Source organism: Toxotes jaculatrix, chromosome 12 (assembly GCF_017976425.1).
Source record: "Toxotes jaculatrix isolate fToxJac2 chromosome 12, fToxJac2.pri, whole genome shotgun sequence".
Lineage (NCBI taxonomy): Eukaryota > Metazoa > Chordata > Actinopteri > Toxotidae > Toxotes > Toxotes jaculatrix.
Window position 1 is genome coordinate 443,547 of NC_054405.1, and position 19,810 is coordinate 463,356.

At 41.2% G+C, this 19,810-nt stretch overlaps 1 non-coding gene and 1 pseudogene across 1 annotated transcript; both read left to right on the forward strand.

Moving 5' to 3' along the window:
* Positions 1-18,508: 18,508 nt before the first annotated feature.
* On the forward strand, positions 18,509-18,627 carry LOC121191316 (annotated as a pseudogene).
* A 426-nt stretch (positions 18,628-19,053) lies between these two features.
* LOC121191318 lies at positions 19,054-19,217 on the forward strand. Its single transcript, XR_005895086.1, has one exon. It is a non-coding gene; the product is annotated as a U1 spliceosomal RNA (small nuclear RNA).
* Positions 19,218-19,810: the final 593 nt, after the last annotated feature.

Sequence of the window (19,810 nt, forward strand, 5' to 3'; positions counted from 1 at the left end):
AAATATGTTTACAACAATGTGTTTATAAAACTCAGCAACATCTACAGTATTCGGAAGTTTTGACAAACCTTCTGAAATTTTCCCAGATGATCCGTTGCCTCTCCGACGCTGATCTTTGTGGGACGCTTTCTTCCAGCTGGTTGTGGAGTGAGAAGATGAAGCAGCACCAGAAGAGAAAGCCATGTTGCTGTCCCACTCTGGGGACAGAGTGAAAAGTACTTTTACACTCATTATATATATTAAGTAGTGTGTTTATGATATTGCTCTGTGCATTGTTCTAATGGTTTTACTATGATCTTAAACATATACACATATAACAACTATTAATGGCCCAGTCATTATAAATCTGTGCTGGAGAGCAAAGCAATGTTCAGCCCTCACACTGAATCTTAACTGCAGACTTAAGTGGCCTATTTAGACTCAGAGATGCTTTTGTAAAATAAATCAATAAAAACACAATAAACTGACGACTGTTGGACGACTCACATAACTGCATTACTATTCTGATGATAACTGTACCTGCTTCATCAGCAGTGTCAGATCCTTCATTCAGAGCAGCTTTCAGTTGTTGTTTTAAGAGAGACGTCTCTTTCAGGTTCCTGCCTCCGTGATAACTTTATCTTTAAAACTGCTGTTCCATTTTTCAAGGAACCTTGAAGCAACCTCTGCTCCAAACATCAGTGAGAAGTCTTGCAAAATCTAAATAAAAAGAGAAAAACAACATTTTCAATCGTTTAAAATAAACCTGCTGACCTCAATTTTCACTTAAAAAAAAAAAAAATAATAATAATAATAAATATATAAAGTGTAATACATCAGCTGACCGCTGTGGATCATGAAGAATCTGCTGACGGTAGTAGAAGGTTTCTCTCATCCTCTGGAACACTAAGTCAGGATCAGCTGTGTGGTGAAGGAGAGATATGGCTTCCATGCATTCATCTCCGATTGGCTGATCATCGTAGGTTCTGGATGATGTGGGAGGATCCAGAGCTCCACTCTACTCTGTGCTTTTGGATTTGTCTTCATGCGCCACTCAAGAAAGCCTTTGTTGCTTTGAATATCATGTTTCAGTGTTCCTGAAATAGTAACTGTGTGGTGGAATCTTTCAAACTTCCAGTCTCTTCATACTCTTTAATCACAGTCATCTCTGCTGGTTTTGAAGTAAGAATTTGCTCCACATTCTAAAAAAGAAAACATTATAAACATATTTACAACTACACTTAGATCTATGTTGTAAGCAAATACATTTATCTAATACCTGTACATATTACTTGCATTTTTTAGGAATTATGTCTAATAAATAATGATTAAAATCTAGTTGTATACAAGCTGCAAGCACACTGTCCATCAAAGGCTGGCATCCAGAATCACTTGTGTCTCTGCTTAAAGTGCTTGAGACTGACAGTGTATCTGTCAGACTTGGAGAGGAGGAGCCTTCACACCCTTGCTGCAGGACACTTAGATCTGAAGATCACACACACACAAGTATAAGGCAAATAAAATCTAAAGTCCAGCACATTAAAACTATATCACAGACCTGGCTGGATATTACCTGTCTCAAGACAAAACATTACCATTACCTATAACTCTGCTTACCACAAGTAGTGAGGGTCACATATTCTGTCAGGTCTGAACGATCAGCCAGGTTCATAGATGCTTCAGTAGATGGGAGGTCTGAAATGCAGACAACACATACAGCTTAATATGAACTGATTAAATACTGTACTTTGGAATTCTTATCATCCACTTCTCACAATCACATATTTTTGTCTGTGTCAAGATACAAATCTCTCAAAATATAAGTGCAGCAAAATATGAATGTTTAAATGTCCTACCATCATCACTGTAGATGAAGAAACACAGATCTTTGAAACATCCTCATCCACCTCTGCTCCCTGTTGATCTGTGACTTTCAGTGTTGTAGTCTCTGGGATAAGAAACTTCTGCTGGACTATACCATAACAACTCCACGTTACAACATGTTTACATCTTTATTCATTTAATACTAAACATCTGACTGACCTGCACTGAGAAAATCTGAGAAGCAAGCCTCTTCGAGTTTAATGTCCTTCTTCTTCCCTCCATGTTGTACTTTGATCAACATGTTGGTTTGACATAAAGGAAGAAAATGTCCTATGTCTGAGAATAACATGTTCAAGTTAAAGTTTATCCCAACTACACACTGTTAAAATACACGTTTCTCACCGCTGTTCAAAACAGCAAGGCTACAGTTTATAAGCTCAACTGTTAGCATGCTAGCCAAAACTGACTTTTCAGCTGCGTCTGCGCCGTTGAGCCTGAAATTATTCTCTTAAAACACCGACATGCGGTTGCATTGTTGGATGGTTATTTTCAAAACAGTATTAATTACCTTCAAGATGCGCGTCGTCATTAATTTGTGAAGCTTATCAAACAGTTTGTCATTACCGTCATACAGACACATCACACGCCACAGACAGTATGGCCGACATTAACGTTTGAGTGAAAGCTAACAGCTCCACAATGGCAGCTAAGGACAGTTAGCTAACTAATGCTGCGGGAGCTACTTGCTCTAAATAATGGAGTAAAAGCAATGGGGTTACGTTCAACATCAAGTTCGCAGTCATTAGCGGTACTATGTAAGTAGATAAAGTGAGAACAATGACAAAATATCACGCATTTAAAGTACTTTCTGATAAAAATCATGCTCTTACCAGCCTTGTGACGACGTTCCTTGTGCTGCTCATGCCGCGATAAAATGCGTCGTGAACTCCAGGGACAGAGTTAAAACCAGATCCTGAACACCAGGGAATAAAGTCCAAAATTCAACTCGGCCTGGGTGTACACCTTAACACAAACTGTAGTCAGAGTTATAAAATAAACTCCAGAAATGTAACTCTTTCACACTTTTTTGCCTGACTCCAGATTTTAGTACTTTGTGAATTTGCTGTGTGTTAGTACATGTAGTTGTGTACAGTTCAGCTGCTGCTGTCCTTGGTGCTGAATTCGCCAACCCAGCTGAATGGTCCTGAGTGATTATTGTTGTAATTCATTTGGTATTTTTGAGAAGATTGAATATCATTAGTATGGGTTATGTTTTGGTTAGTGTTAGGCTTTCAGTTATGATGGTTAAGGTTAGGTTAGGTTAAGGGGCAAGAGAATGCATTATGGCAACATGTGTCCTCACAACTATAATAAGACATGTGTGTGTGTGTGTGTGTGTGTGAGAGAGAGAGAGAGAGAGAGAGTGTTTGTCCTTTGATGCCTTTGATGTATCAGCATTCTACAGCCTGATGTCACAGGCTGCAGTAAGTGGACACACAGCCAGAGACAAGTTCAGAAGTCAAACAGGAGCAGAGACAGTTGGACTGGACAGGACTTGCTCATGATTTAGGAAGAAAGAAGCACTCAGATATTTCTGCACAATTATTGACAAGGAAGGGAGGAGCTACTGCTGTTACAAGGACAAGAGGAAACTACAGGAAAGTCCAGATCACCTCCAAGGTTTTCAGTAAGTCAAACCTTTTTTAGTTGATGTCAGTGTTTCAGTTCAGTGGGATGTTTGTTAAATTGGCATGATGTCTAATCACACAAGAACTTCAGCCCAAAGGTTTCAGTACATGTTCAGTTTATTTATGCTGATTGTATCTGTGAGATTTTCGTATTGTCAACTTAGGTTTCTATTTTTTGGTTCAAAGCATTATGGTTTGTGTTAAAGGAAAGGTGCCTATTTTTTCAAGTTTGTCTTTTAAACTTCAAATGTTCAAAAACATTCACATGCTTTTATGTAAATTGAAATCATTTGTGGTTGTTGCTTTGGATCCTCCTAAATGATGGAGCATAAAATCCACAGTCCATGTCCTGTGTAAAAGGGACGTCCAAAGTTCAAAAGAAGCAAACATGAGGCTTCAGCAGTCTGACTTATATAGTTGAAACAGGCGTCCTCCAAGTCTTTTTATCATTTATGTTGAAGATCAACCACCAGTGCTTTGCATGTGGAACAGTAGTTTGCCTGCAGCCACAGATCCAGACTCTGCAGCTCTGGAGGTGGAAGTAACTGCAGAGACGAGAAAGCACAACACCATGGGAGAGAGAAGAAGCCAAGTTAGTAACATACATTAATGGGATATGAATGTGTACAGATGGAGAGGGAGAGGAGGAGAGAGGAAATCAGTGCATCATGGGAAGTCTTCCAGCAGTGTAGACCTATAGCAGCATAACTAGTGGCTCATTCAGGAAAGCCTTACTCAGCTCTGACTATAAGGTTCATCAAAAGGGAAAGTTTGAAGCCTCCTCTTAAACATGGAGAGGGCGTCTGCCTCCAAGACCCAAACTAGTAGATGGTTCCACAGTAGAGGAGCCTGATATCTGAGGGCTCTGCCTCCCATTCTCTCTATTGGAGACTTTAGGAACCACAAGTAAACCTGCATTCTGGGAACACAATGTTCCAGGGTAGTAGGGGATGGCTGCACTGCTGCTGTGACCCGGCTTGGTAACACAGGCGGCCATTGCCAACTCTCAGTACTTGCCTCGGTCCTCGTTAGCCTATCACCACATGAGGGCACTCTATAAAAGTGTGCTGTCGCCATCTTGACCCTCTCTTGCTCCTGGCTCAGAGGCTCACTTCCTGATCGCCCGCTTCCCTCCGTCTTGTCGTCGCTGGCACAGACGCCGAACTGCCGATCGTCCACCGACATGCGCGGCTCGTGGGTTCATTCCCAGTGCTGCAAATTAGCCGCAGGTTGCTGCTATCCTCCACTGTTGCTGAGTGGACACGCTCAGCTTCTCTCTCCCTCAGGTGATCACACGTAGCCTGATCGAGAATTATTTGCCAGCTGCTTTGTCCTGCACGGAAAAGAAATACAGCTGCTTTGCCTGCTTTGCCTTGTTCTACCTTTCCGGGGTGTTTCTGCCGCGGTTCTCCGCTGCGGTTCTGCCGGTCGCTCGGGCGCTCCGGTGTTGCTGCTGTCGGGCTGCGCAGGTGGACAACGCAATCACCCCCTAACTACGCGAGTATTGAATGGGCAGTTTCGTTTGCCTTGGGCCTGGACTTTTAAAAATTGATTGAATGCACGGTGGGGTTGCTCTTTATTTAATGCTCCCATTTCCTTTGTTGCGTTTAGTTAGAATGGGTTTTGGGTTATTATTTTGATTATTATTAATTTTTTAAATAACTTTATTTCTATTAGGTTAGGTTATTTGGTTTATTAAATGTTGTGTTTAACTAGGTCCTGTGCTGGTGTTTTTTTTTCTTTTTTTTTCTTTTCTTGCTTATTTTTTGACGTTCTGTGATTCAATTAGCTCTGATATTCAGTTGGATTTTTTTTCAGGGTGTCCGCGGGGTCTTAAAAAGTCTTAAAAAGTCTAAAATTAGACATTTTAAATTTTAGGCCTAAAAAAGTCTAAAATACAGGCTATTTTGCACTCAAAGTCTAAAATTGAGTTTGAGTAATTTAAGACCAAACGTTTCAATGCGAAATATCGATACAGGATTAATGTTTTAAAAAAGTATTATTTTACGTACATTACCACGCCGTTCTTTTTTTTCTCTAATGGTGGCGGTTATGGTCTGTGTAGTCCTGAGTACATGTTGATGTTGGCGGAACGCACGATAAAAACTACAAATTACAGACTACGTGAAACGGAAATGTACTGTCGTCACAGGATGATCAAGAATTGTTCTTCGCGGGCTGTGTAGAGTGCGAGAAAGGCGGGATTGGAGAAATCACACAAATATGGGAAAGTGTAAATTTAATGACACCTGGCTTGTAAAGGAAGAGTTTTCTGACTGGCTAAAACGTGTTCCAGAGGACGACAGTGAGGCATATTGCACCTTATGCAAAAGAACGCTAAAACTCGGGACCCTGGGCTTTAGGGCTCTCGAGTCCCATATGAAGGCTAGCAAGCACCAAGAAGCAGCTAATGCTGCGCGCCGTTCTCATGGAATCACCCGATTCTTTGCCACGGCTGTGGCAACAACTTCAAGCAGCACGCAAAGAGATGTTCGTGACTCAATGGTGTCTTCTGAAACAACGAAAGCAGAAGTGTTGTGGGCGCTAAACACTGTGGCCAAACACCAATCGTATAGAGCGAACACCGACGTCGGTGAGTTGTTTCGCCTCATGTTTCCTGACTCGGACATTGCCAGAAATTTCCAATGCGGGAAGGATAAAATCGCCTATATCATCAAATGGGGAATCGCGGAGTTCGTCAAAAAAGAGCTCATCTCAAAGGTGACCGGCCCTTTCATTTTAATGTTCGACGAAAGTCTGAACCGCGCATCGAAAAAAAAACAACTGGACCTTCACGTGAGGTACTGGGATGGCGGCCAGGTACAGTCCCGTTACCTAGGCTCTCAGTTCCTGGGCCATGCTACAGCAAACGACTTGCTGAAGGAGGTCAAAGTAAGTGTTTTTATATTACATGTATCCATTTACGCCGGATATGCCCAGATTAAGGCTCTTGAGGACCAAATTGCAATCAAAAGTGCAGCGCTCCGAAATATGTAATTAATCTTCTTTGTAATCTTTTTGGAATCTTTTCTTTCTGCTTTTGCCTCGTTAGTGGCCCTCAGTTCAATATGGGATTTTGAAATTGGCCCTCATCCTCCATAATCTGATGTAAATGATGAAAATTATGGCTGTATATATATTCGTTTCATTTACAATAAATGTCAATTGACTGCAATCTGGGCTTGTTCTTTTTTTTTTTTTTTTTTTTAATACTCCGTGAAGGTCTTAAATTTCACCCACGATGGTCTAAAAAAGGTCTAAAAAAGTCTAAAATTTCACTTGTTCAAACCTGCAGACACCCTGTTTTTTGTTTTTTGTTTGTTTCTTGACTGTTTCTTTTGCTTGTGACAAGAATTTTATGTGCTTTGATTAATTTGTAAGCATTGATTTATTGTTTTCTTTTGTTAGTATTTGTATATTGGTTATCTGTTTTCCTGTTGGGAGTGACCCCACGAATTTTATTTCCTTGTCCCCTGTTCAGTGGCTGAGAGCCGAAGGTGGTGGTGGTGGTGGTGGTGGTGGTGGTGGTGGTGCCGGGTGGTGGTTTCCCCCTCTTTCCTGTGTCATGTGCCTCCTCTGGTCCTGGGTTCCTTTCACTACGTGTGTGTGGGTGTGTGTGGCTGTCATGTGTGGCTGGGGTGATAATTTTTGTATATTATTTGGGATCCCTCACCCCTCTCCTGGAGCTGGCCCCCTGGTAAGCCTCACCCCTGATAGGGTCTCCCCCCTTTCCCCTCACGTCCCCTGTGTGTGAATGGTGTTTTATAGTATTTTAATACTCTGTGTGTGAATGGTGTTTTATAATGTTTAAAGACATACTGAAGTTATTTTGAAATAAAGTATATTGATTATTGCTCTGGAACTACGTCTCTGCCTGTTGTAAAATGAACCTCGGTGCCTTGGAGTTGGTACAGTTGACTAAAACTATTAACTTGGGCGAAATTCCCAAGGTGGTGTTGTCTGGCTTCGTAGGTTGCTCTTAGTTGGGTGTTGTAGTGATCGACACCATCCGCTATCTGCTACAACCCCCATTATCATCTCTCATCTCCCTCACTCGCCACACTCAGATCAACAACTTCATTTTCTGTGCAGTAAAGTGGAAAAACACTTTTTTCACTGTTCCAGCACAGTTTGAGTGTTAGTGACCATTCATATCATGACTTGATGTGACTACAACCAACACAATGGAAAATCCTATTTCTATCTAACACTGAAATATCACATTCAGCGTGCAGCTCACACTGTTGGTGGTTGGTGTCTTCAGACTCCCTGAAAGCTGACATACAGTATTAGTTGAAGAAGGTAGTATTTTTATTTTGGATGAAACACATCCAGGTGTATCACTGTCCCTGTATAATGTGCTGACTTTAAAAAATTAAATTCCTAAACCATCACTGAAGTTCATTGTGCAGAAGTGACTGTTACATGTCCAGGCTCCACAGTATACCATGGACCTTCTGCTCCCTCACACCATGAGCTGATCTCTTAGGTCAGGACTTTCTAAATGTACCTCGGACATGTTTTAAGACTCAGGAAGATTGTGCTTTCCAGTTTGCAGCCTCTAAACTTTGGAATAATCTCCCAGTAAGTCTGAGGTGTGTGGACTCTGTGGACTCTTTCACAAAGCAGATACAAATCCATCTGTTCACACAGGTTTTTAGGTAACGTAGTATTTTCTGTTTACACTTGTGTTCTATATCTGCTCCTCTCTTGTATTTTATCTGCTGTTCTTATTGTTTCATTTATTTGTTTCTCTCTCTTTGACTGTGAAGCAGTGTGTGACTAGATTAGAGCCTTTGTGGAGGCAGAGTGATGAGTCTGTGCTTTAAATGACAACTGGGATTGTGGCCAAAAACTTCTTAGCTAAAAATACAAAATGCTGCTTCATCCTTGATAGACTTGATAATGAGCTCACGATGAAACTAATCTCACTTAAGGTCTCAATCATTGTTCTCCTTCAAATCTTATACCAACAGCCTGTAAAAGAAACAGTGTTCTCCTGTTGGCTTTTTAATTAGCTGTTGAATTTAATGTTTTATTAGTGATATGATTGTCAGTTGTTAATGTGAATCACAGTATGTTGCCTCTTAAATACAGTCACAGCAGTGTTTGTCCTTCAGAGCTGTGCAGAGGCTGAACTGGGCTGTGTCTCTTTTGTCACAGTGAGGTGTAAAGGTGCTCTCATGAGTGTTTGTCTGCTGACTGCTGGTAGAAATGAGTGTAAAGTGTCTTTCTGTCTCCTGTCAGTCCATAATAAGTCCTCCTTCAAGGACTCCAGGACTGGTTTCAGAGGGTTCTTCATCTCTCTCTGCTCTCTGTGCTTTGCACCACCTACATTCCAACTTTGAGAAGAGTTTTTGTCCATCAGATCTTTGTTTTTTCATCAATACAGTAATGTGCTCTTTCCTCACACTCTGGTTTTCCTGTGACTTTGCAGTAAACATTATTTTCTGTCTTCACCTCTTTATTGAAAGTGAGGAGTGATATTCACTATCTCTCCATTGCCACAGACAGTTTTAGTTGTTGTTTCTGCAACAGATCAGCTGCTGCACAGAGAATCATTTGGACTCATGTTTCTTTTAGATCTCGTTCAACTTCTCTTGTGCTGTTAGACCTTAAATCCACAGAGTCCTGCTGTATGTTGGTCTCTTCTCTGCATCACACTGAGATAACAGTTACACCTGTCACCTGAATCAAGTAGGAAGCTGATGGTGAAAGTTAAAGCTGACACTATATCATCATGTTCTGGGAGTAGAAGCTGTAAAATAACCAGGCTGGATGGAAGGAGGAAGCATTTTTTCCTCCAACATTATTTCATCATTATTTTCAGTTACTGGTATTTTCTCAGTCTGGGTCCAGAAACAAAACTTTCTTTGTTTACTACAATGACTTTAAGGTGATTCTTCATCTGTTTGTAAGTTTGTGTTTTCATTGTATTTCTTTTATTTCTCTCTCTTCTGTTGTGGGGCTCCTGTCTCCTGATCTCCTTCATCCTGGATCTTCTTCTTCACATCCTAAAACAATGACTTATTTTTATGCTGGTGTGAGAGTTTACATGCAAGTGTGTTTGTTAACTGTGAATCACATTGTGGTTAAGTTTGTGTTTGGGAGATTTCCTCCCTGTGTTTATGGATACAGATGAAGGTATCAGGTCATTCCATTATCTGATGATCTCTACCTGTTAAACCATCCAAAGCAGCTCTGCAGTGTTTCCATCTGTGTTCATGTTGCTGTTTGAGGGTTAAGACTTGGTTTCAGGGTTAGAATTGGGTTTTGGTTAGAGTTAGGGTAAGGGCAAGGGAATGCATTATGTCGGCAAGTGTCCTCACAAAGACATAAGTACCAGTATGTGTGTGTGTGTGTGTGTGTGTGTTTGTCCTTTTATGCCTTTGATGTATCAACATTCTACAGCCTGATGTCACAGGCTGCAGTAAGTGGACACACAGCCAGAGACAAGTTCAGAAGTCAAACAGGAGCAGAAACAGTTGGACTGGACGGGACTTGCTCATGATTTAGGAAGAAAGAAGCACTCAGATATTTCTGCACAATTATTGACAAGGAAGGGAGGAGCTACTGCTGTTACAAGGACAAGAGGAAAGTACAGGAAAGTCCAGATCACCTCCAAGGTTTTCAGTAAGTCAGTACATGTTAGTAGTTCATGTCAGCGTTTAGATTAGAAGTTAATGTTTTGAAATGTTTTGTCCAAATGATATGTTTGTGAATTTGGGACGACAAGTAATCATACCCATAAGCCCAGTGGTTTGATTGTGTGCTTATCATTCTTTTTTGCTGATCATGACTGTGAGATATTCTCATGGTTGCTCAACTTCTTAACTTTGTTTTGGTGTGATGCACTGTAGTTTGTGTTAAAGGAAAGGATTTCTAGGAAGTCTGTACTGTCTGCAACAAGATCCTTTCTAAAGAAATTCTAATGGAAATGATGGAGCATAAAATCCACAGTCCCTGTCCTGTGGAAAAGTTGACTTCCAGAGTTGAAAAGAAGCAAACATGAGGCTTCAACAGTCTGAGTAGATCAAGTTTCTATCTTCCAGGTATTTTTAGTCCAAAATTCTCCTCTTTGTGTTTCTACACCTAATGTTTCCTTGCAAAGCTGTGGTGGAGAGATGGAAACACAGAGAGGAAATTCTGCACTAAAAGACAAACATTTGAAGATACCCACTTGATTCTGTTTAACAATGCTGATGAATTTTGGAATTACTATTTGCACAGAAACAGGACTGTGGATTTTGTGGCCTATCATTTCCACAGAAATTGTTTAAAGAAGGGATCTCCTGGCAGCCAGTATGGACAGCAGGAAGAATTAGATCAAACACCAGTGCTTTGAATGTGGAAATGGGAATGTGAGTATATCTTTAAGTGATTTGGGTTTTTTATGCCTTTATTATGGACAGTAGAGAGATGACAGGAAATCAGGTGGAGGCAGAGGCATCAATGTTTCCAGTGGAAACTGAATTAGGGATGTTGTGGTAGATGTTCAGAAGCTTAAGGTTGTTACAGAGGTGCCCTGAAAAGTAGCATATTATGGGCTTTTTCCATTAGCACATAAGCTGTGATGGCATGCATTTCCATTACAGCCTCACAGTGGATCAAGTTTCTATCTTCCAGGTATTTTTAGTCCAAAATTCTCCTCTTTGTGTTTCTACACAAAATTTAACTTTGAGGAATTTAATTGTGTGCTTGCTCCAAATGCTATGCTAGGTCTATGTGGAGCAGCCTGTGTGATACATTATGTTTCTGTTTGTTTTCTATGAAACTGTGAATATTATTAGCTGACTGGATGAATAGAACACAAGAGAGATTTGTTTGTGCAGATAGATGAGACATTAATGTGTCGACTAACCCTTATTTTAAGATGCACACACACTTTGTTCTGCAAGTAGTTATAGTTTGTTATGTCAGAGCAGCATCAGGTAAAACAATGAAGAATGATCAATACAGATCCTGATTTGCTGGTGTGTGTGTGTGTGTGTGTGTGTGTGTGTGTGTGTGTGTCCGTGAGGTGTTTATGGAACTGACAAAATCATCTTGACATCTTGATGGAAAAGAAGGATGAAGGAAAAGTTCTCACTGCAGCAGCTGTAGAATTTTATTATTATGAGCACAATTACACCACAAGAGCCAGTTTGACTCTGTCATTTCCAGGCTCTGTGTTTCCAGTTCACCATTCACCACACAATGATGTACTTTATTTCTTCATGATGACTCTGAAGAGAGAGGAGAAAATTTCTTCTGTCATTTTTCCCTTTTTTCTCACAAAACAAGTTTTAAAGATTTTCATGATTCGAAGAAAAACACATTTTCTTGGTGGCCGAAGAAAATGATGAACTGTGTCATGACTAGCCCCTAAGGGGGCTGTTTTTGGATCTTTTTTGGGACTCTGGAACTCTAGTTTAAGTTTTGTTTATAGTTCCTGTTTTATTTTTAAATTACTGCCCTTGTGCATCTGGTATTGTTGTACTTCCTGTCTTTGTCTTGTTTCCCTCCTTTTGTGATTGTCTGCCCCGCCCTAATTGGTTTCACCTGTTTCCCCTTACCTGTTGTGTATATATAGTCTGCATTTCCCTTTGTCTGTTGTCAGTTCGTTTTTTGTCTCATGTTTTGTCCCATGCCATTGTCATACGTATTGTCTCATGCTTCTGTCTCTTGCCTTTGCCACGTCTCGTTCCTCGTCTTGCCTCTCGTCATCGTATCCCCAGTCAGGTTTTGTATTAATTTGTAACTTTGTTTCTTGTTCTCCTCTTTAAGAGTGATTTTGTGATCACGTTTAGTGCCTTTTTCCCCTTTATGGGTGATCTTTTGTTTGTTACTTTGTTGGAATAAAATATTATTAGTTTGAACTACACCTGTGGGGTTCTTGCATTTGGGTCCTAGTCCTTGCCTCCCAAAGTCGTGACAAACTGTTCCATCATTTATCCAGAAGTTTCTATAGTAATGTGATCATTATTCTGTGACTGTGACAGGAGGAGTTCAGTGAATTGATGTGACTCGTCTGTGCTCTTTCACTGCTCATTTTAATGAAGTATATATTCCCTCTCTGTATTATGATATTGGATTGTAACTCAGCTTTACCACAACACTGTCATTGTACACCTGTATGTTTTGTTCACCGTGTTGATCCATCTGTCTTCCTGTATTCATTCTCTCACTCCCTCACTCACTACAACCACATACACTAAATACACTAAACTGTATTAAAGTGTGGAAAAGCAAATCCATTATGTGTGAAACATAATGTGGCTGGATGATGTTCAGAGGAAACAGATTTTCTGAATGAATGAGGTAATGAAGTTTATTAACAGCAGTGGAGGTGGGAGACTGGGGTTTGTATCCAGAGTCCACTCTGTGGTTAGGTTTGGTATTTACAGCTATTTAACAATACACACAAGCTAACTTGCATACGGCCTAATACAAATGTCACACACACACATTTCATCAGAGAGACCAGCTCTCAGAAATAAGTCCAGCAGTGGAGACAGTCCAACAGGCTCCACATGTTTCTGCACTACTCTACTACTGTGCTGAGAGGAGACTGTACTGAAGCTGTCAGCTGTACCATCAGCCTCTGAGGCTGCTCTGCTCTCTGTGTCACACACTGCTACTGTACATGAAGACTGCTGTCAGCTCGGCTCAGCTCCACTCATCACTAATTTCATTTAGAGCAAACAGAGCTCTGCTGTAACAGGAAGCAGCAGAAAGTCAGAGGCTTCGCCGTGAGGAGCGCAGACCTCTCTGTCATGTCAGGTGTTTTCAGGAAGAAAAAGAGTGAAACGATCCTTTGCCTTGAAATCCAAAGAGGAAAGCGACGGCGGGGATCCACACGGTGTGTATCCAGAAGTAAAGCATGGTGTCCTTTAATCAGCTGCAAAAGCTCCGCGCTCTTCCCGACGAAGCTCCGTGTCCAGCGGTTCATTTCCAGAAGAGAAAGCGCTGCAGATGAAGCCGAGCGGAGGAAGAAATCCCAGTGTGAACGCTGCTGATGAACACAAGAGCTGGAGACTCTGTCTCTGCTTCTTCTGCTGCTTTCACACGGACATTAGCGACCCCTACCGGAACTGTTATCCAGAGAGGAAGAGACTGTGTCTGTGTGTGAGTCCTCTGTCTCTGTCTCTGTGTGTGTGTGCTCAGTATGTTGCTACTAAAGCAGCGTTTCATGGTTCAGGACTGACAGCAGGACTAATGTGGACAAGTCCAACTCATTTCATTCAGCTCCATAACCATGATTTGTCACATGGAGTGAAGTGAAGCCAGTGAAGAGGAGGGGAATGGGAGGAGGAAGCAACACAAACTGTTTACTGGTCTCTGATGGGATCTTAGCCAGCAGTTTGTCTCTGTGTTATTCTGTCTCTGCACCGTTAAACATTCATACTCAGGTGGACAGTCACAGTGGACACTGTCTAATGTCCAGAGGGGGGAAAAAAATTCTTTAGCTGTGTGATGTTCACTGACACTGACCATGTGTAGTTTAAATACATGTGTGCAAGTTTATTTTCCTTAAGACAGAAGATGAGCTGATTAATGCAGGAAACAACATGAGTCAGACTCAAGTATCTGCCTTTATAATTCTAAAAACATGAGCTGAGGACAAAAGGTGAAGACGACAGCTCATATGGAAAATTGGCACATTAAGAAAAAAATATTTTTTTTCTGTTAATAACATTAGTGCATATTTTCCACTTTTGATATATGATGGTATTATAGAAATATATCTGTCTTTTCAGTCTAAAATCCTTCTAGTGTATCTACAGGAGCTGATTAGTCCCATATATACAGTGGTGTTCCAGTATATGTCAGAGGTCAAAGTGAAGACAGTCTAGTTGGTCTCATTGGATAAAGCCAGTTATCTGTGTGCAAACAAGCGTGACAGCAGATTTATTCCACTTAGTTCTGTCAGAGCCACTGAAGCTGTTTCTTTACTTTTTATTCTTCCCTCCAGCTGCAGTGAGAACATCTACAGAAGAAACATTATTATTATTATTTACTGTCCAACACAGTAAAGTGTAAATGATGGACATTTACTCAACACAACTTTTTATTTCCACTGTCACAGGATAGAAAGAACAAAGAACTTCACTAAGAGCCTTGTTTCATAATTCATTTCCAGCCCACAGTGTTTCTGTCCTCCAGCAAACCTTTGGATGTCAGTGTGTCACACTAATGTTGGTGAATCTGAGGCTGTGTTGACTGAGAGAAGAAGCTGTGAGATCTTTTAGACCCTGAGGACTCACTCTGGACTGATTTGATAGATGCTCCACAAATAAAAGTGCTTCTCCACTCAACTAACTACTACTCCTCATAGGGACTGTCTGCAGGAACTGAAGCTGCTTTTGGTCAAAGAGATATTCATGTGTTCACTGTTCACTCAGGACCATTCAGCTGGGTTGGTGAATTCAGCACCAAGGACAGCAGCAGCTGAACTGTACACAGCTACTAACAGATAGATGCGGTGTGTACAACATTCATGTTAATATATCTGCTGAAATCCTGTTGGAAGTAGCATAAAGTGTCCTCCAGGCTGATGGCAGTAACCTGCTGCAATTAGCCAATAATGAGCCCATTAGCCTCTATAATGAAGTTCACACATATTATTATTTGCAACACAGGATGAAGACAATTAGTTTTAAAAAAGAGGCAGAGACGACTGCTGTTCTCTCTACAATACAAAACAATTATCACTGTTTACACTCTTTATTTTTCTCATATGGTTCCATTTTTTCAGTGTTACTTCAAATTGATGAAATCACAATCATCTCTCTATCATCTCTTATTTCCATCCTACCCTTTTTTCCCAGATCCCAAGTCCAGTTCTCCTGCACTGCAGCCTCGTCTCCACTGACTCTACTGTTGCAGGGTGTAGACAGATATATTCCTCCTTCTGTCCACATGCTGCAGTTCAGCTGCTACTTTTCACCTGCCAGAGTGGAGCTTCAGTGTGATGGTGTAATGCATTCACACATGGTTCACACTGTAAATGTGTGAATCCTGGTCCATCAGTGAATTTGCTGTTGGGATGATCAGAGGGTTTGTAGAGTTATTATGCTTCTTCCTCTTTGCATCATGATTTTCCACAGACTCTTGTCAGTTACAAAACAAGTAGAAAGTCTGAACGTGCAAACTTTCCATCCATCCAGTATCAGGATACAGTTGAGAAAAGATGTGTATTGATTTAAGCTCTGAATCTGACAGCACATTACACAGCTCTCTCTCCACTCTGAGCTGTGACCTCCAGCAGTGGATGATTCACAGTAAAGTTGCAGACACTCTGTGATACTTGTTCTCTGATGCTAATGACTCTTGGAGCTCTACTTTCCTCTGCTGTTTGTCTCTGTCCTGAATAAAGAGCTCCTCCGTCTATTTCTGGTGACTCCATCCCAGTGGTTTCCATTGTTTCATCATGTAAAACCCGTGAAAGTTTCCCTCATTTACCTGGTTTTAATAACACGTTGCCTCTGACTGAGAGCCAAGTGACTGTAGAGCAGAGCATCACTTTCTGGTTCAGATCCAGTTTAAAGTGTGTTGGTCTCTGTCACTGGGCCTTTACTCCACAGAGAGAACTGGATCTCATCATTAATGGAAACAATCCTAAATATCCTGGCAGAGAGAGAAGTGAGTCTCCATCCTCTCTTTCCACTTCACTTATTCTCCTTTACAGGAGTTCACTCTGCTGTGAACAGAGACACCAGCTGCAATGTCTCTTCATAGAAGAGTTAAAGGAGGAAGAAAGATGATCCACAGCCAGTCAACACAGAATAATAGGATCTTTGTAGGGACTGTTGGTGTCAGTGTTCAACCATCTGGAACAACAACAACAAATCAGAAAAAAAAACATCCTCTGAGGTGATGGATCATCAGTTCAAAGCTGCAATTGCAACTATTGTTGAAAGCATTTTAACTTTTCAACACTGAAAATAATTCACAACCTGACAAGAAAAACTCTATATACTGAAACACTGACATTGATACAATTGACAGTTTTATTGCTTCATGATGCATCTGCTTCATTGATCTGATGTATTTCTCTGTGAGTCACATTGTACTATAATCTGTGCAGATGTTCCAACTAACATTCAGTATCTTCATCCACAGAAACTCCTCCACTGGCTCACAGAAGACACAGAGACAAAAAGGTGAAGCTCCCATTTACCTGGACACTGAGACACTGATTCACTTCTTCTCCTCAGAGCTGCTGAACTGTACATGGTGTTTAAATCAACTGTCAAACAGCTTTGTTTAGCAGACAAATCAGAGCCATAGTGGAGCCGTCTGTAGCAGTTAGTCTGAAGAGTCCTACAGCTCAGCAGCCTGAGGAGCTCAGAGGGAAGAAAGAGAGGCAGAGGAGGAGTTCAGCTGCTTGCTGAAGATGCTTTGAATCCACTAGTAGTTTATAATGGGGTCAAAGGTCATTCTGGAGGGCAGTGACCCTTCAATATGAGACTCAAAAAACCATAGATAGTCAGTTTGTTAAATCATCAGACAGATGAAAAAAGGCTCCAGCTTTGCTGCTGTCAGGTGGTGAAATGCTTCAAGGTAACTCAGCCTTCCCACAAAATTGGTTTCACGTTGCAGAGAGATTCTTATTAAACCAATGTTAAAAAAATCAACACATAATATTGACACCAGCAACCCTTTGATAAACAGCTATTATGTCCAATGGAGCCTCCATATTCAATCTATTCTTCACCAGAAAGAAGATAATTCTGATCATGGTATAATTCTTCATCATTCTTTCATCATCTTTTGTCCCAGCAACATAGGTGCAAAGTAGATGTCATTCATTTATCATTCTGCTCTCAGGTGTATAACCACAGATGGTTATTATACAAAGAATCAGTTGGCCTCATTCATTGATCCTCTCTGACGGAGCTACTGCTTTGTTTTTCCTCCACACACCCTCCACAGTGTATTCCTCTCAAATCAGGAAATGTAAACTGTGTAACTAAGAAGCAGCTGTGAGCGAGGTTACCAGTCCACTGTACATGATGACAATAAAAAAAGAAATAATGCTACTGAATGAACTTATTTCTTCAATATGACAGATGATGCTTGAAAAATATACAGTTGTAAGAAGCAAAGGAAACAAGAGAAGAAGCTTTTACAAAAACAAGGTTCATGCTGCATTTTCACTTTGCACTCATCAAACACACATTCACAGATGACTACATGAATACATGACTTTATGTGTGTACAGGTCTTTGACAGAGGCACAGGTACTGACATACGTCTGAGATGCTAAGAGAGAGAGAGGTTAGGGCGAGGGAATGCATTATGCCAGAGAGTGTCCTCACAAAGATATAAGTACCAGTATGTGTGAGTGTGTGAGTGTGTGTGTGTTTGTCCTTTGATGTATCAACATTCTACAGCCTGATGTCACAGGCTGCAGTAAGTGGGGACACAGCCAGAGACAAGTTCAGAAGTCAAACAGGAGCAGAAACAGTTGGACTGGACAGGACTTGCTCATGATTTAGGAAGAAAGAAGCACTCAGATATTTCTGCACAATTATTGACAAGGAAGGGAGGAGCTACTGCTGTTACAAGGACAAGAGGAAACCACAGGAAAGTCCAGATCAGCTCCAAGGTTTTCAGTAAGTCAGTACATGTTAGTAGTTCATGTCAGTGTTTAGTTCATTTAGTGAAATGTTTTGTTCAGATGATTTGTTTGTTAACTTGATGTGATATTTAAGCACACAAGATCATGATGTTCAGCCCAAAAGTGTTTGGGCACACACACAAAAAGTAGCTGTTTTAAATATTTCCATCTTACATCTTACATCTTACTCAATGTTGGACAGGAATGGATCTATAAGTGATCAGACTCAGTAACAGCCTTTATCAGATGATGGATAGTCAGAGAATTCTCGTCAGGTGGATAAGGTGATTATTGATTGCTTCTGGTGCTTGGAGTTGCAGAGAAATCCAGATGATTATTGTCCTTATTAAACATTGGATTGGTTAGTGGCGTTTTAGCATGTATAAAGAGACTTTTTATATGGATTGGTGTTGCTTACAGCCATACCACCCTGGGCACGCCCGATCTCGCCTGATCTCTGAAGATAAGTAGAGTAGGGCCTGGTTAGAACTTGGATGGGACACCACCTGGGAATACTAGGTGCTATAAGCCTTTTATCTCCATTTTTGATTCAGAATAAACAAAAAAACATCATCCCTAAACTAGGGTGGTTCATCTCCATCTTGTGAGGTGGCTTTGTTGATTTAGAGTTATATGTCAACTTTTGCAGTCTGTCCACAAAACGGCAGTGTTGACCTGCAGAAGCTCTCTGGCGTTGGAGGGGATGCTGGCGTCTTTGAGACAAGAAAAGTGTACCACGTGGGACTTTGCTTTCTTTCCCAAGAGACAGCTCGACTAGGCGTTTGCCGCACGCCACAGCCTATTTGCAGCAGTGTTTGTGTCTTTTCAGCCATAAACGTAACAGACAAAGGGGAGCTGATGCTCAAGGCACTGAAATGTGGGATTATGCATTGTAGGCACCGTCAGCCAGAGTGCTGTGCCTGGTGACCACCACCCGCTCTCTTCCAACTGCAGCTCATACTTACCTGGCAGGGGAGATACCATGATCAACAAGGTGGTTCACCCAGGGCGAGGCTCAGCCATTGCACTCCGGCTGTGCTGACCCCTGTGAATTCCCCAAATGTGGGAATCTTGACTGCATAATTTCTGGTAGTGGGGGACTGCGTTCATGCTCTCCCCTGATATGTGTGTGTAGAAGAAAACACAATGTGTCAGGAATGCCTGTGTGCTATCCTGTTGAAGACTCTCCATCTTGTGAGGTGGCTTTGTTGATTTGGAGTTACATGTCAGCTTTTGCAGTCTGTCCACAAAGCGGCAGTGTTGCTCTGCAGAAGCTCTCTGGTGTACACTACAGAGTGGCGTGTTTAGTCATGTTTCTAGACTTTGAAGAAACCTAAAAATATAAAGATAACTGTGTCACAACACACACACACACACATCTGGTATCATGTGGACAGTAATAATGTATGAAAGCTTTCACTGTGATTACAGAAATCATTTACATTTCCTGAGAATCAACTGTCTCACTTCTCTACAGAGCCCCTAAAGTGACATGGGGGAAAAAAAAGAAACGTTTCTAGTGATAGGTGTGACATCAACGTTATAGGTGTTATGACAGATGAGGAGTTAGGACAGTATATCAGACGATATGGGGACAGAGTTGCAGTCAGAGCATTTTGTCGTCAAAGAACTGTGACAAATGAAAAGTCAGGAGGAGTGGAGACAGTGAAGTCTGCTCTCATGCAGAGAGTTAGAGACAGGCTCAGGGAACAAT